Source organism: Palaemon carinicauda, chromosome 12 (genome assembly GCF_036898095.1).
Source record: "Palaemon carinicauda isolate YSFRI2023 chromosome 12, ASM3689809v2, whole genome shotgun sequence".
In the NCBI taxonomy this organism is placed as follows: Eukaryota; Metazoa; Arthropoda; class Malacostraca; order Decapoda; family Palaemonidae; genus Palaemon; species Palaemon carinicauda.
Window position 1 is genome coordinate 154634860 of NC_090736.1, and position 15257 is coordinate 154650116.

The window sequence follows — 15257 nt, forward strand, 5'->3', positions numbered from 1 at the left end:
GCTTTACTTAGTATATCAGTTTCTATTTTTTTTTTTTTTTTGGCTTGTCATCTCTCAACAAGGACACCCACAATTCCTGTGTCCATCTCGTAAATTTCCACCTCAGCAAACATGCTAAGTATGAAAAGATTGGTATCTATCAGTGATACCTTTTGGCTCAGAAGAGATATCTTTAAGTGCATTCTGAAAGTTTTGGTGCCACCCGCTTTAACTCCAAAGCTTCTGGCCAAGTTATCGTGTCTCCAATACCATCAGTGTTGAGTTTTCTAATCTTATGGCACCATATTGACCCTCATAGCTTCCCCTTGTAATTTGTCATATGACAGCTGAGAAAGGTAAATCCTTTATTCCTGTGGCTTATGTCTCTTCTAAGGATTAGCTTCTCTTGAAGGTTTCAAAGCCTCATGATCAGCCCATGACTAAGACAAGGAGAATTCCACTAACTTCCCTATCCCCTGGTCTCGTTCTCCCACTCTTGGAGTTTATCATGCCTACATTACACTTTTTGATCCAGGAAAGAAGCATTTTTTCTCTTGTTGTTTTCTTCTATGGAGAATATATTCCACAAGTGCTTAGGCATAGTCATCATTTTTACAATGGAAGTTGCAAGTTACCTCTGCTTTCACTGCCTGTGTTGCTATCTTTCAACAGTTGCGGTCCTTGACTTACCGCTGGCTTTACTGCTGGCTGAGGCTGTGATACCACCACTATCTGATGATCCTTTGGTGGTAACTTCAAATTTTGTTGCTCCAAGTTTTGTCTTTGGTGCTTACGTCCATGCTCCTTCCTGTGTTTGAAGCATTTGGGGCTGTTTGGTCATTTTCCCCACAGCCTGCTAGCATCCTTAAGCCCTCTTGTCATGCTAAGAAATCTAGCTTCTGTCATTACCTCCGCCAACAAAGTTGGGTGAAGGTTATGTTTTTTGCCAGTTTAGACGTTTGTCTGTTTGTTTGTTTGTGAACAACTTCCTGGCCACAATTTCACTCATACAGTAGTGAAACTTTCAAGGATTGATTGTTAGGTCAAGACGTGGAAGTGATTCAATTTTGAAAGTCCTAGATCAAAGGTCAAGGCTGAGCATAAGGTCGACCGAATTAACACTAACCTTAACCCCAAGTTTGCACATGGTTCTCGTACAGACTTAAAATACACTTACGGTCTATATTGATTCTGGGTAATGCAAGCTGGTTTCAAGAAATAAGCTGCTGTGGCAGAGGTCTGCACTCTGAGTGCTTTTCTAGATGCCAACTGTTTCAATGGTTTTAACCACAGTCCTTCCTGATCCTTGAGGTATAGGCACAGTTATTGAGTTTTTTCTCCATAGTATCAGAATGCAAGTAATTTAACTTGTCGGTGAACAGTTTCTTTATGGAGAATTGTACTTGGTAAATTAGCCCCACAAGGCTGATACGGTTAGATGACTTTGTGATACTTAGCTCTTGTCCTGAGAAACATCCATTGTCAACTACCCCAGATTGGCACGTAATATCTTGTGTTCCTCTCTAAGCTCCTCTTGGTCTAGTTGGTTTATCAAGATCACAGGGTTCTCCTTGTACCTCTGGTACCTCACTGACTGCTTCTAAAAGTACCAAGATCATTTGGTGAACCTGTTAACAACTTTACTAAGCATTGTATTCCTGGTTAACCATGTATGGCTTCCTTCCTTTCCCGCTCTCCAGTTTGCTTTTTGGTGAGCAGGAAAGAATGAACAGTGGGGTTAGCCAAGGACTGGTGGTGCAAAAATAAACATATAAGGATCTTGAGGTGTTATAAGGATCTTGAGGTGTTTGAGCGACTTGGCTTTCTTTTACACAGAAAAGCAATACATGATTAATGAATTCATAAGAGAAATTAGTTTTTTAATTAAAATCATTATTTATACATAAGAATAATGGTTGTTGAAATGACTCGCTAAGCTCTTTCACCTAACTCTCGATGTGAATTAAAAATCTTTATCCATGCAATTTGTGCAATTTAGCTAACTTGATATAAGAAGTCAACTTCTACTTTTACCAGCCACATTACAATGAAAACACTGTAAATGAAAAAAAGGCCATTCCCCAAGTGAAAGCCATGAACAGCTAATCAGTTCTCGATTTTTCTTTCCCATGGTTTTGTTCTTAATCTTATTACCTTGGTCTTCAGTCATACAACTTTACTATCATTTTGATAGTATAGTACGACATACCTTGCCCCATTCTCCTGCAGTATGACAAATTTGGAAATAATTTTTATTTTTCCAAACCATACAAATCTGAAGCTCTTTACTATGAAGATACATTTCGGCAACAGCTGAAACTAGCCTGAAAACTTTTAGCAAGGTGTTATTCCCTTCCACTGGTTAGCGGGAGGTAGCCAACACGCCACTTTGCAATTGCAGGCAGGACTTTTGGGGTAGGGAATGGCAAGCCAATACAGTAGGTGTAAAGAACTTTAGGTTTGTATGGTTAGGAAAAATACAATTTTCAATATTAAACTTAGCCGGTGATTATATAAGCTGCAACTCTGTTGCTCGACAGAAAACTCTACGTTCAAAATACGCCAGCAGACGGTATGCAGGTAGGGGGTGTACATCAACAGCGCCATCTGTCTAGCAGGTACTCAGTACTCAATGTAAACACAGAACCAATTTTCTCTCTGTCGGGCTACCGGCAAGACCTACTAATACGCTGTTACTAACTGGATTTGTTTTCACAACTATTTGGTGAAGTACACTATTCTAGTTTTGAGCTTTCGCTATGCAGGTGTTTTATCTTCATCTCAAAACTTGAACTCGTTTTGGATAGATTTAATTAGGGTGACAAAGAGAGTATGGACTCTTTCACTTTTAAATGGCCGACCCTTCCCTTAGACGGAAGTGTGTTTAGGTTTTTAGTAATTTTGCTTAACACGTTATAGATCTATATATTTTATATCTCTCCGCCTTTATTAGGCCTCTTCGATTAACTTTCCATTTATTATAAACATATAAAGATAATTTTTATGTTTTGTTTATATGCGACCTTTCCTGATAGGCGGTCCTATCTTGGAACCGAAGTTAATCAACGTTGAGCCCGTTATATCGTATTTAGCCTTTAAAGAATTTAAAACTTTTTAAATTTAATGTTTTATGAAAGAATTTCTTTGATAGTCTTCGTACTGTTTTCAAAGATGAACTAACGTTTAGTTTTTTAGACTACGCAGTTGTTGACGTTCAGGACGTTCAACATGCGCTCTATCGTTACGATAGAGAGAGAGTGTATCACGGTTTCACTTTGCAGTAAGAGTAAATCGATTCTGACGTTTTGTTCATTCTTTCTTAGCTTTAATGTTTTAAATTCTAAATTAAAGGAACTTTTTATTGGAAAACCTTTCAGTTTTTTTCCTTTAGTCAAATAACATGTTTTTTTGACGATATATAATTGGGCTCTTCTCTTAGGTGCGAAATCAAGAGAGAAAGGGAGAGAGAGATAGAGACGGAGGGAGAGAGAGGAGAGAAAACGTTCCGTTCAAGCGGGTAACGTTGTTCTCGTGTTACTCTCGTCCCTAGTCGCTGTACGGGGAAGAAGGTAAAACGTTTCTAGGGTTTTATTCTTGTCCCCAGGCTATGTGCGGTGAGAGATTGTAAACGTAGTTTATTTGAACTAGTGTTTAGTCTCTTTCCCAGCCACTGAATTTTTTATCTTTATATATGTTTTCTGTTTTTTGCTACTATTAAGCAATTACTACCTTTTAATGAGGGTAGAATTGCGTGTTTCAGGTAGAAATCAGTAAAAGTTTCGATTTCAGTGAAATAAGTGCAAAACAGAAAATCAAAGTGATAAAGTGATATGCGCAAAGTGTTAAAGTGTTGCGTCCGAGGGTTCGTCTGTTCGTGCCTGTCGTTCACCTAGTCCGGGACCTCTTGCAAGCTCCCAAGCCCAGGGGAGAAGTAATGTCGAACGACTTATGGGTTCGTCAGGCCTTGATCAACGAACAGACGTTTCCCTCCGTGGTTTCGGGCGTATCTACCCAAGATCGCCCCACCCACACAAAGACGAGAGAGCCCATTTATTTCTCGTCTGCGGAAGAGGTTTCTCGTAAGAAACCATGGACCAAGGTCTTGCAGCTTATTAAGCGCAAGTCGGTCCCTTCCGCGCAAGTCCAACGGCCCAGTTGTAGCCACTGGGTCAGTTCTGACTCGCTGCAGTCTTCCGACGACTGTTCACCTCCTAAGAGAGGCAAGCGGTACCGCATCAGGCAGTCACACCGTCTGTTGCCGCACCTGCTCCTGTAGACCCTAAGTGGTCTTTGCTGCAGACCATGCAGTCTCAGTTAACGTCATTGATGCGGGACTTTCGTGCGGAGAAGGTTGACACTGCACCAACCTCTAGCCTACAACCAACCACGGTTGTGCGTCCTGTGGACGCTGAGGCGACCTTCTGCCGCACTCCAGCTGAGAGAGTCCCGCCACCCATGCGTTCCAGTGTACCCTGCCAGCCGCATGTTGACGTTCAGTAACGCACGGAACCTTCCGTTGACGTTCGCGAGGTACAACAACAGTCTAAGTTGTTTTGTTTTGACGCGGTGCGTCAACCTCCGCATTCTAGAGTTGTTTTGACTGCTCAGTATAGACAGTCAAAGCAGTCTCGAGTGAACACTGTATGTCCTCACGCACCTGTTGTGGTTGACAGTTCACAGACTGTCAAGCAGTTACATGACGTTGCCTTCTGGTCTGCTACTAATGCACCAGTGAGAGACTCACTGAGGTTACCTAGCTTTTATCGGACAAGGTTCCTGTAGATGAGAAAGTGCTGTTCTCCCTCCTACTGATATTCCCTTGAGGACTCTGTCATTTGGAGAGGAGCCTTAAGCTGCTTAGCCTCCTATGGACTTTAATTAAATCATGATGATTTTTTAAGGATCTTCGTCCGGATCTTGTAACTGCTGCTCCTCGTTCGCCTAAACGTCAGAACTTACACTAGGCCTAGCTACTTCGAAGCCGTTGTTTTTAAGCTAGTGCTCTCTCGCTCTCCTAGAGAGCGTTACGTTGGCTAGGCGACTGGTTTTTGCACCAGGAGGAGTTTTAGGGATACAGCCTTTGTTTTCCCTTCTTTTAAACTGGCTTATAGAGCGAGAGTCTGATAGGACACGAGAGAAGTTCTCGGCTTGGGAGTTCATGCCTCTGCCCAGATAGACTTCTCAATTCTGGTAGACTCGCCCTGGCGCCTAGCCAGGAGACGCTCCAAGTTGTTTACAGGTCAACTTCTCAACTTTTGTCGAGCCTTTGAAGTTTTGCCGTACTATTATGTCACACATAACAAGGCTTTCAGGGATGGTAAATGGTTCCGCCTCAGTCGCTAACCCCGTCTGTTGCCACACCTGCTCCCGTAGACCCTAAATGGGCTTTGCTGCAAGACATGCAGTCCAAGCTTGCGTCCTTGATAGAGGACTTAAATGCGGAGAAGAACCTTCTGGCCAACAACCTTCCAACCGGTTGGTTGTGCGCCCTGTTGACGCTGAGGTAACCTACTCGCGTCTGCCAGTTGAGGTGGTTCCTCCTTCTGGCCAACAACCTTCCAACCGGTCGGTTGTGCGCCCTGTTGACGCTGAGGTAACCTACTCGCGTCTGCCAGTTGAGGTGGTTCCTCCACCGATGCGACCCAGTGTGGGTTGCCAGTCGCACGTTGACGTTAAGCGACGCTCGGAGGTGGTTGTTGACATTCAGGACGTTCAACAACCAGCAGAGGTGACTTGTTGTGACGCAGTGCGTCAACCTCAGCAACCCGGTAGGGTGTTGACTGCACAACCCAGACAGTCTAGACAGTTTCGGGTTGACGCTGTACTTCCTCGCGCACCCATGGTTGTTGACAGTTCACAGACTGTGCAGCAGTTCCATGATATTGCGTCCGGCTCCGTCACGCATCCACCAGTGCGACCGGATTCAGCGAGTCAGACGTTGCCCACTCCGTTGCCGTTTCCTCATCAGTTTCGGATGAGGAACCCTCTGATGAGGACGTTGCTGAACAAGACGATCAGCCCCCAGCCCTGCTATCCATCCAGAAGATGCTGAAGAAGGAACGCTGCCCAGTCAGGCTGTGGATGAGTCTGGTAGGGACACTGTCATCCGTGGATCAATTTGTGTCACTAGGAAGACTACACCTCCGTCCTCTTCTATACCATCTAGCTTTTCACTGGAAAAAGGACAAGACGCTAGAAGCGGTCTCGATCCCGGTTTCCGGAAAGATAAAGTCTTGTCTGACTTGGTGAAAGGACTATATCAACCTTAGAGAGGGTCTTCCCCTGACTGCTCAGACTCCCAACCACGTTCTCTTCTCGGACGCATCGGACGTAGGATGGGGTGCGACATTAGACGGTCGGGAATGCTCGGGATTATGGAACTCGAGTCAAAGGACAATGCATTTCAACTGCAAGGAGCTACTGGCAGTAAGTCTGACCTGGAAAAGCTTCAGGTCTCTCCTTCAAGGCAAAGTGGTGGAGGTGAACTCGGACAACACCACGGCTTTGGCGTACATCTCCAAGCAAGGAGGGACCTACTCTCTGACATTGTACGAGATCGCAAGGGACCTCCTCACCTGGTCAAAAGGTCTAGACATATCACTAGTAACGAGGTTCATCCAAGGCAACTTGAATGTCATGGCAGATTGTCTCAGTCGGAAGGGACAAATAATTCCAACAGAATGGACCCTCCACAAGGATGTATGCAAGAGACTTTGGGCCACCTGGGGCCAGCCAACCATAGATCTCTTCGCAACCTCGATGACCAAGAGGCTCCCAATATTTTGCTCACCAATCCCGGACCCAGCAGCAGTTCATATAGATGCCTTTCTACTAGATTGGTCACATCTAGATCTATATGCATTCCCTCCGTTCAAGATTGTCAACAAGGTACTGCAGAAGTTCGCCTCTCACGAAGGGACAAGGTTGACGCTAGTTGCTTCCCTCTGGCCCGCGAGAGAATGGTTCACCGAGGTACTTCGATGGCTAGTAGACGTTCCCAGAACACTTCCCCTAAGGGTGGACCTTCTACGTCAGCCACGCGTAAGGAAGGTACACCAAGGCCTCCACGCTCTTCGTCTGACTGCCTTCAGACTATCGAAAGACTCTCGAGAGCTAGAGGCTTTTCGAAGGAGGCAACCAGAGCGATTGCTAGAGCAAGGAGAACATCCACCCTTAGAGTCTACCAATCGAAGTGGGAAATCTTCCGAAACTGGTGCAAGTCAGTATCCGTATCCTCGACCAGTACCTCTGTAACTCAAATAGCTGACTTCCTCTTATATCTGAGGAAAGAACGATCTCTTTCAGCTCCCACTTTCAAGGGTTACAGAAGCATGTTGGCATCAGTCTTCCGTCACAGAGGCTTAGATCTTTCCAACAATAAAGATCTACAGGACCTCCTTAAGTCTTTTGAGACCACGAAGGAGCGTCGTTTGGTTACACCTGGTTGGAATTTAGACGTGGTACTAAGATTCCTTATGTCAGACAGGTTCGAACCGCTACAATCAGCCTCCCTGAAAGATCTCACCTTAAAGACTCTTTTCCTGGTATGCTTAGCCACAGCTAAAAGAGTCAGTGAGATTCATGCCTTCAGCAAGAACATCGGATTCTCATCCGAAACGGCTACATGTTCTACAACTTAGTTTTCTAGCCAAACACGAGCTGCCTTCTCGGCCTTGGCCAATATCGTTCGATATTCCAAACTTATCGTATGGTTGGAAATGAACTAGAAAGAGTCTTATGTCCTGTAAGAGCTCTTAAGTTCTTTTTAAAAACCTTTACGAGGCCCGTCTGAAGCTTTATGGTGTTCAGTTAAGAAACCATCTTTGCCTATGTCAAAGAATGCTTTATCCTATTTTATCAGACTGTTAATACGAGAAGCTCATTCCCATCTGAATGAGGAAGACCAAGCTTTGCTGAAGGTAAGGACACACGAAGTTAGAGCTGTCGCAACTTCCGTGGCCTTTAAACAAAATAGATCTCTGCAAAGTATAATCGACGCAACCTATTGGAAAAGCAAGTCAGTGTTCGCGTCTTTTTATCTTAAGAATGTCCAGTCTCTTTACGAGAACTGCTACACTCTGGGACCATTCGTAGCAACGAGTGCAGTAGTGGGTGAGGGCTCAACCACTACAATTCCCTAATTCCATAACCTTTTTAATCTTTCTCTTGAAATGTTTTATTATTGTTTTTGGGTTGTCCGGAAGGCTAAGAAGCCTTTCGCATCCTACTTGATTTGGCGGGTGGTCAAAGTCATTTCTTGAGAAGCGCCTAGATTAGAGGTTTTGATGAGGTCCTGTTGTATGGGTTGCAACCCTTGATACTTCAGATCCTAGGGGTCACTCAGCATCCTAAGAGGATCGCGAGGCTCCGTAAGGAAGACGTACTTAAAAAGGCAGAGTAATTGTTCAAGTCGACTTCCTTACCAGGTACTTATTTATTTTATGTTTGTTATTTTGAATAACTGCTAAAATGAAATACAAAATACTTAGCTCATAATAATGTAAACAAGTAATGCTGGTCTCTACCCACCCCCCTGGGTGTGAATCAGCTTATATAATCACCGGCTAAGTTTAATATTGAAAAATGTTATTTTTATTAATAAAATAAATTTTTGAATATACTTACCCGGTGATTATATATTAAAGGACCCTCCCTTCCTCCCCAATAGAGACCCAGTGGACCGAGGAGAAAATTGGTTCTGTGTTTACATTGAGTACTGAGTACCTGCTAGACAGATGGCGCTGTTGATGTACACCCCCTACCTGCATAGCGATCGCTGGCGTATTTTGAACGTAGAGTTTTCTGTCGAGCAACAGAGTTGCAGCTTATATAATCACCGGGTAAGTATATTCAAAAATTTATTTTATTAATAAAAATAACATATTACTGTATTTCCAAATTGCCATTTGTTCCGGCACCAAATACAAACATTTCAGCTCTTTACTATGGAGTCTCATGCTTAGGTGGGTGGAAATCCAAGACCAACTGCCTGGTGCTTGTCCTGGGGTGTGACTCTTATGCTTCATATGAGGTGTGGAAGAGCACAACCTCTCACTTCACTAACTTTCAATGAGAGATAACAGCCTGAGCAATTGTGCAAAGGTGTGAGAACTAAGCAATGCGACTCGTCAAGGTATGGCCTGACTTGGAGCCATGCTTACTTACCTGGACGTTACCAGAGTCTAACCTCGCTAAGAGATTGGGGATGTAACAATACAAATGCATATATTAGTATACGCAAGGGACAAGATACCCACCTACAGTCAGAAGAGGTTAGCTTGCCGAGTTCCTCAGCTCACTCAAGCCCTAAAAGAGGAGAGAATGAAGGACAAAAAGGCCAGTCATACACACATGCATACTAGACTTCCAACCGGGTAACATCTGCCTTCAACCGACTGCTACCTGTCCTACGAGTGTTATTGATCTTGTTTTGTGCAACCAGCATGGACGGTGAAAGTAGATTGATATTTCCACTCGGCCGCTTGTAAGACCTGCATCACATTGAAGTTCTTTTTGAACTCCAGGGACATGCTAATGCCCCTGACGTCATGAGCTTTTTGTTTTATGGTCAATAGGAAATGAGTCCGCTTGGAGGGCTCATTTGATGACTTTTCTGATCCAGGAAGATATTGAATTTCTAGTAACCCTCTTGACTCTACCTATGCTGACAAACAGCCTATTGATCTGTGGTTGAGCTCGAGCAGTTTGAGGCACTTCATCAGTGCCCTTACGGGGCATAATAACAGTTGATCTGGAGACTCCATCCGGAAGGGCCCAAATCTAGGATCCGCCACAACCAGATTTTGAATCTAGGCAATAAACTTAGGGACAAAGTTGAGTGTCACTTTCCCCCATCCCCTTGAATGAGCGACGTCATAGGACAGACCGTGTAGCTCGGTGACTCTCTTTCGAGTCAGGAGGTGCTCCTTTCAGGGATTACAGTACTCGTACTACATTCCACGAAGGTGGTATGCCTTCCAACTGAAGGCAAGAGAACTCAAGACTATGTATGAGGAGAGATAAATCCATCGTGGAGGAAATGTCGACTCCGTTAGTTTAAAGGTGAGTTAAGGCTGAGCGATAGCCTTTCAACGCCAACACTGAACAGAGTTTTTCCTCCCTGAGGTATAACAAGAACTTCGCTATTGTTACAATAGTGGCACTAAGTGGAGGGATGCCCCTTCCAAGACACCAACCACAGAAGATAGACCACTCCACTTGGTAGACAGCAATTAATGACTCTTGGTGGCATCTAGCCATCTTTTTCGCAACTGGCTGTGAAAATACTCATGCCATGGAGTTGCTGGATAACCTACAAGCGTAAAGACGTAGTGGAGCTACTGCTCTGTGGATGAATACCTGAACATGTGGTTATTTGAGTATATCGTGAAGTGAAGGGAGCTCCCTTGGTGCCTCTGTGAGCAGATGTAGAAGGTCTGAGAACCATTCTTCATGATGCCACATTGGATCTATTAGGGACATCAATAGGTTTTGTGATGTCCGTACTTTGTTCAGAAGTCTCCTTGCTAAGCAGAAGGGGGGGGGACGCATAGTCTTCTAGATTGTTCCATGGGTGTTGAAAAGGCTTGCCAGAATACTTGGGGATCTGGTACTGAGGAGCAGTACTACGGAAGTTTCCTGTTGAGAGGTGTCGCAAAGGAGCAGTACTACGGAAGTTTCCGGTTGAGAGGTGTCGCAAATTAGGTCTATTGTCAGTGAACTCCACAAAATCAACTCTCCGAGTCTTCCTGCTCAGTTTGTCTGCCAAGAAGTTTCTCTTACCCAGCATGAAACAGGCTGAGAGGGTCACAGAGTTGTCTTCCGTCCATCTGATTATCTCTACAGCCAAATGACAGAGGGGCTATAAAAAAGTACCTCCTTGCTTATGTAAGCCACCACTGTGGTGTTGTCATGCATCAACACGCTAGTGTGTCCTGAAAGGAGCTGTTAGAAATGTTTTCGAGCTAGAAAGGCTACTCTCATTTCTAGGAGGTTTATATGGCAGTGTTGTTCGGCTTTGGACGATAGCCCAGATGAGCCCCCCACCCTTCTTTTGATGCATCTGTGAAGAAATCAAATCCGGAGAAGGAGAGAAAAGGTCTATTTCTGTCAGTAGGTTGGTATCTGATACCCACCACTGCAGGTTTCTCTTCTGCTCCAACCCTACTGGTACTAGAAGATCCAGAGGGTCTTTGTACTGAGACCAGAATGTCTACAGCTGCCAAAGGAGAGTTCAAGAGCAGAGACGACTGTTGGGGACCAGAGCCTCCAGATAGGCGAGATGTCAAAGGAGTTTCTGCGAAGGATGTGCTGGCAGTTCATCCTGTTCTAGAAACGGTCCTGTTACTAGTTTCATTCTCTCCATTCTGCTAGGGACAGGAAGACTTTTGCCTAGATTTGTGTCGATGTTCAACAGTTGGTATACCAGATTTTGCATCGACTGTAGCGAGGACTTCTCAATAATTACCATAATCCCCAGATCTTGGCAAAACTCAAGGATTCTGTCTCGATAGAGAAGAAGAACTGCCATCGATTCTGCTATAATCAGCCAATCGTCCAAGCAGCAAAGAAGCCAATGAAGTTCTTGTGTGCCAAAGTTGATACTAGGGTAAATACTCAAGTGAAAACTTGTGGTGCTGTTGAACTGGTATACTTTGTTGTTGAGGGAAACCTTAGGTACTTTGTTGAGGCTGGATGAATGGGGATCTGGAAGTACGCATCTTTGAGATCCAGGGTGATCAAGAAGTCTTTCGGTCTGATGGCCTGTGACTATTTGGGAAGTCTCTATCTTGAGCGGAGTTTGTTGGACAATCTGTGAAACATCCACCTCTGCCATTTGCTCTGTAGGCATCCTCCCACCTGTAAATTATTTCTCCTGCCCCTCCTACCTCTCCCGAGTCATCTGGGCCGAACAGGTGTCTTCGGCCTTGGAGCGTCGGGGCTGCCTGTTGTTGCTGTTGAGGACCCTTCTTCTGTCCTTGATGCCTTGGTTGATAGTGATGTTGTTGTCGAAATACCACGGGGTATGGGCGAGATAACATAGCCCGTTGAAGGACAGAATCTTAACTTCTTTACCTTCAAGTTTCTGCCACCTCCTTGATGTTCTCCTCATTAAAGAGAGGAGGGCTATCCATCGGTGCTTTGTGAAGTCTCAATACCCAGTTGACCCACTGATTGAGGACATTGTGGATTAGAAACTTTACGGACAAAGTACCAGAAAGCGGACAATGCTTCCCTGTTCTGTTCACTGGTAAAGTCCTCAGTCCTGAATAAGTATCCTACTGTCCTCAACCAGTAGTCCAGTCCAGCCATGAAGCAGCTTGCAGGGAACATTTCGCCACAAGCTTCATATTCGCGGCATCAGCCGCAGAAAATCCTACTAACAAAGAGGACAGTCAGTCCAACGGCATGTTGTGTGTCAGGACTAGGATTGCCGAATTCAGAAGGAGAGATGGAGGGCGTCAGCCACTATGTCATAGGGATTGAGAATCCCCTGCCACATGACGTAGGGTCTCTTCCTGGCACCCCTAACTCCCCTTGACCAAGATATGGATAACTTGGCCTTGGTGGTTGGTCTAGGAGTGTCACAAAAGAGGTCGAGGACTGTCCTTCCTTTGGCTGGAGCAGGGTCTGGTTCCTCTTAGTAACTAACTTTCCTTATACATGCTAGGACCTTGAGAAAGACATGGTCTGCATCAATTTGTTCAAGGGGGGAGATTTTAGGGCTGGTGGAAGGTGGCAGCTTGCCCTCAGAATGGTCCAAATCGTCATCAAAAGGCTTTTCCACGACTGAGCTCGCATTCCTAGGAGTCCTAGGGTATTAGTCGTCAAAAGGGATCTGGTGTGAGACCTCTAGAGGTACGCCACTTTATTCCAGCTGTGTGGAAGGCGGTCTGTGTGGGATAGTCCTCAGATGCTCTTCACCCTAAATCTAGGCCCAGTTCTTTGGGACCGTGTTGGGTATCTTACCTTTCCCTTGGGCTAAAAAAAAACTCGCAAAAATTGTCCTTACTTCCTCTGTTGGCCTCGTGTCCTTGGGGGGAGCCGTACTTAGTGGGGGCTCCTTAGGTGCTGAAAACCTCGGAACTACCGGATCCAGATCAATTGGGATCAACCTATAGTTGTCTGTTAGAGACAGCCCTCAGAGATCTCGAGCGCCTGCTGGTTTTTGAACAAATGGAATTCCCCGGAGGGGGTGTATACGCTCGTTGACACTTGTGTTTCTTAAGGATGATAGGAGTAATGCCCAGTCTCTCCCAGACCGGGTCCTGGCCGGTAGTAGCAGGCTTAGAACGTAGATATTGTTCATACCTTGACATTCTATGTGAGGGAGAGGGGCATATGTTGGGACGGTGGAGCTGTTGTTTACACCTTCGTCTTGGGTCAGAAGGAGGGAACTCCTTACCGAGAAACTTGTGGGTTCCAGAAGAATTATTGGAGTACTATTATAAGTTGGTAGAGGCCAATGAGCTGGTCCTGAGACCACTTAAGAGCTTGTACCAATTCCTGGATCCAGGGTTTATCTTTTGCCAAAGAAACTGTCTTTGCTGCTCCCTGTTTCTTATGGAGAGGTGACTGCTTGAGAGGATGTTCTATATGGGCGCTCATTAAAAGTGCGCTGTGTCGGAGCGCTTTGATGGTGAGGCAACCGAACATCAGGTGCAAGCTGATCAAAAGCTCGCCGAAAAGGCGAGCGGGCATCGAGTGCGCACTTGTCAGAAACTTGCCAGAGGGGTAAGCGCTGACGAGAAACGGTAGTGTGTGCGCCCGTATGTGTGTAACTCGAGTGTCGCGCGTGTTGCCTCGTTGGTAGCGCACTAAAGCTCGCATGGTCTTAGTCTCATCATAAGATTCAACCTTCTTGAACTTGATTAAAAACAGACAAGTTTTGAAATGGCAAGTGAGGTATTAGGTTCGACGTTACACGCGTGTGCTTAACCTCTTCTGTGTGTATGTGATGAGTTTTGTATGACTCCTTCAACTGTTGGAGGGGTAGCGCATGATGTGTTTTGCCACGTTGTTGAATGCGAGACTTGAATACCTGTCTCACTCGCTTTCTCGCTATGCTCGCCAATCAGATCTAGTTTTGAGAGTTCCTTTGCTGACAGGTGCACAGCAGTATGTGAGGAGCATCTTAACCTCAAATGGGAGTTTAGGCCTACACCTTGAGGAATTCCCATTAAGGAATCCTCTGATGATTATCAGCTGAGGCTGAACGAAGAGGGGAAGGCACTGAGGTTACTCCGGTTACGGAAACAAAAGATTGTTTCGGAGAGCTAACTTTGGTAGGTCTAGGGGAGGGATTGATATTAATTCTGTGTGAGGGAGCCTCATGTCCCTCGCTGGAGAACGTCTGGCAAGCTTTCTCCCGAAGAAAGCCTGGGAGCCCTAAAGAGAGCCACAGCTGACGTATTGTGTCAGGAGACAGATTCCTCTGTGTAGGAAGTCCGTGTTTTTGAGAACCAGAGGGGGAAGAATCCCTCTTAGCCGCCACCTTCCTACGCTTACCAAATCGCAGCCACTGGGAGGGAGGCCACTCCCTGCACATGTCACAAGTAGACTCATGCGAACAGGTGTGCCTTCTGCGCGCAGTTCAGAGTGAGTGAGAATCTGTCTCCAAAGGAGATATGAAGGTACCGCATCGGTGCCCTTCCTTGTCTGGACAAATCTGTATTCTATCATAATCCACTCAAAGTTTATAATTCTAAGCCGTTGTTCTTTTAATAGGTTTTGAAACAGAGTAAAGCAGTGGAGATCAGACAATGTCTATTCCCTTCTGAGCCGAAATGCAAAGTGGCTTGTGTTGGCTACTGCATGTGTGAGCGGAGTGGTGGGTCTAACCCCCCCCCCCCCCAACCAGCAGAGGTAACACCTTGCTAAAAGTTTTATGGGTAGTTTTAGCTGTCGCCAAATTGTATCTCCATAGTAAAGTCCTGAATGGTTTGTATTTGTTGCCAAAATAAAGATTTTACTTGAAGGTAATTGACAGCATATGTACAGTAATGGGAAAACTCTTAACTGTTTTTAATCTGTAAACCCTTAAGTGTAATTTGTATATTCATCAAATGAAAAGTAATTAACCCTTTTACCCCCAAAGGACGTACTGGTACGTTTCACAAAACTCATCCCTTTACCCCATGGACGTACCGGTACGTCCTTGCAAAAAAATGCTAAAAAAAAAAAAAATTCATTTTTTTTATCATTTTTTGAGAAAATTCAGGCATTTTCCAAGAGAATGAGACCAACCTGACCTCTCTATGACGAAAGTTAAGGCTGTT

At 45.1% G+C, this 15257-nt stretch overlaps 1 protein-coding gene across 1 annotated transcript in view; it reads left to right on the forward strand.

Moving 5' to 3' along the window:
* Positions 1-15257, forward strand: part of alpha-Man-IIb (alpha-Mannosidase class II b) — a 39548-nt gene that overhangs the window by 23886 nt on the left and 405 nt on the right. The window lies entirely within an intron of this gene.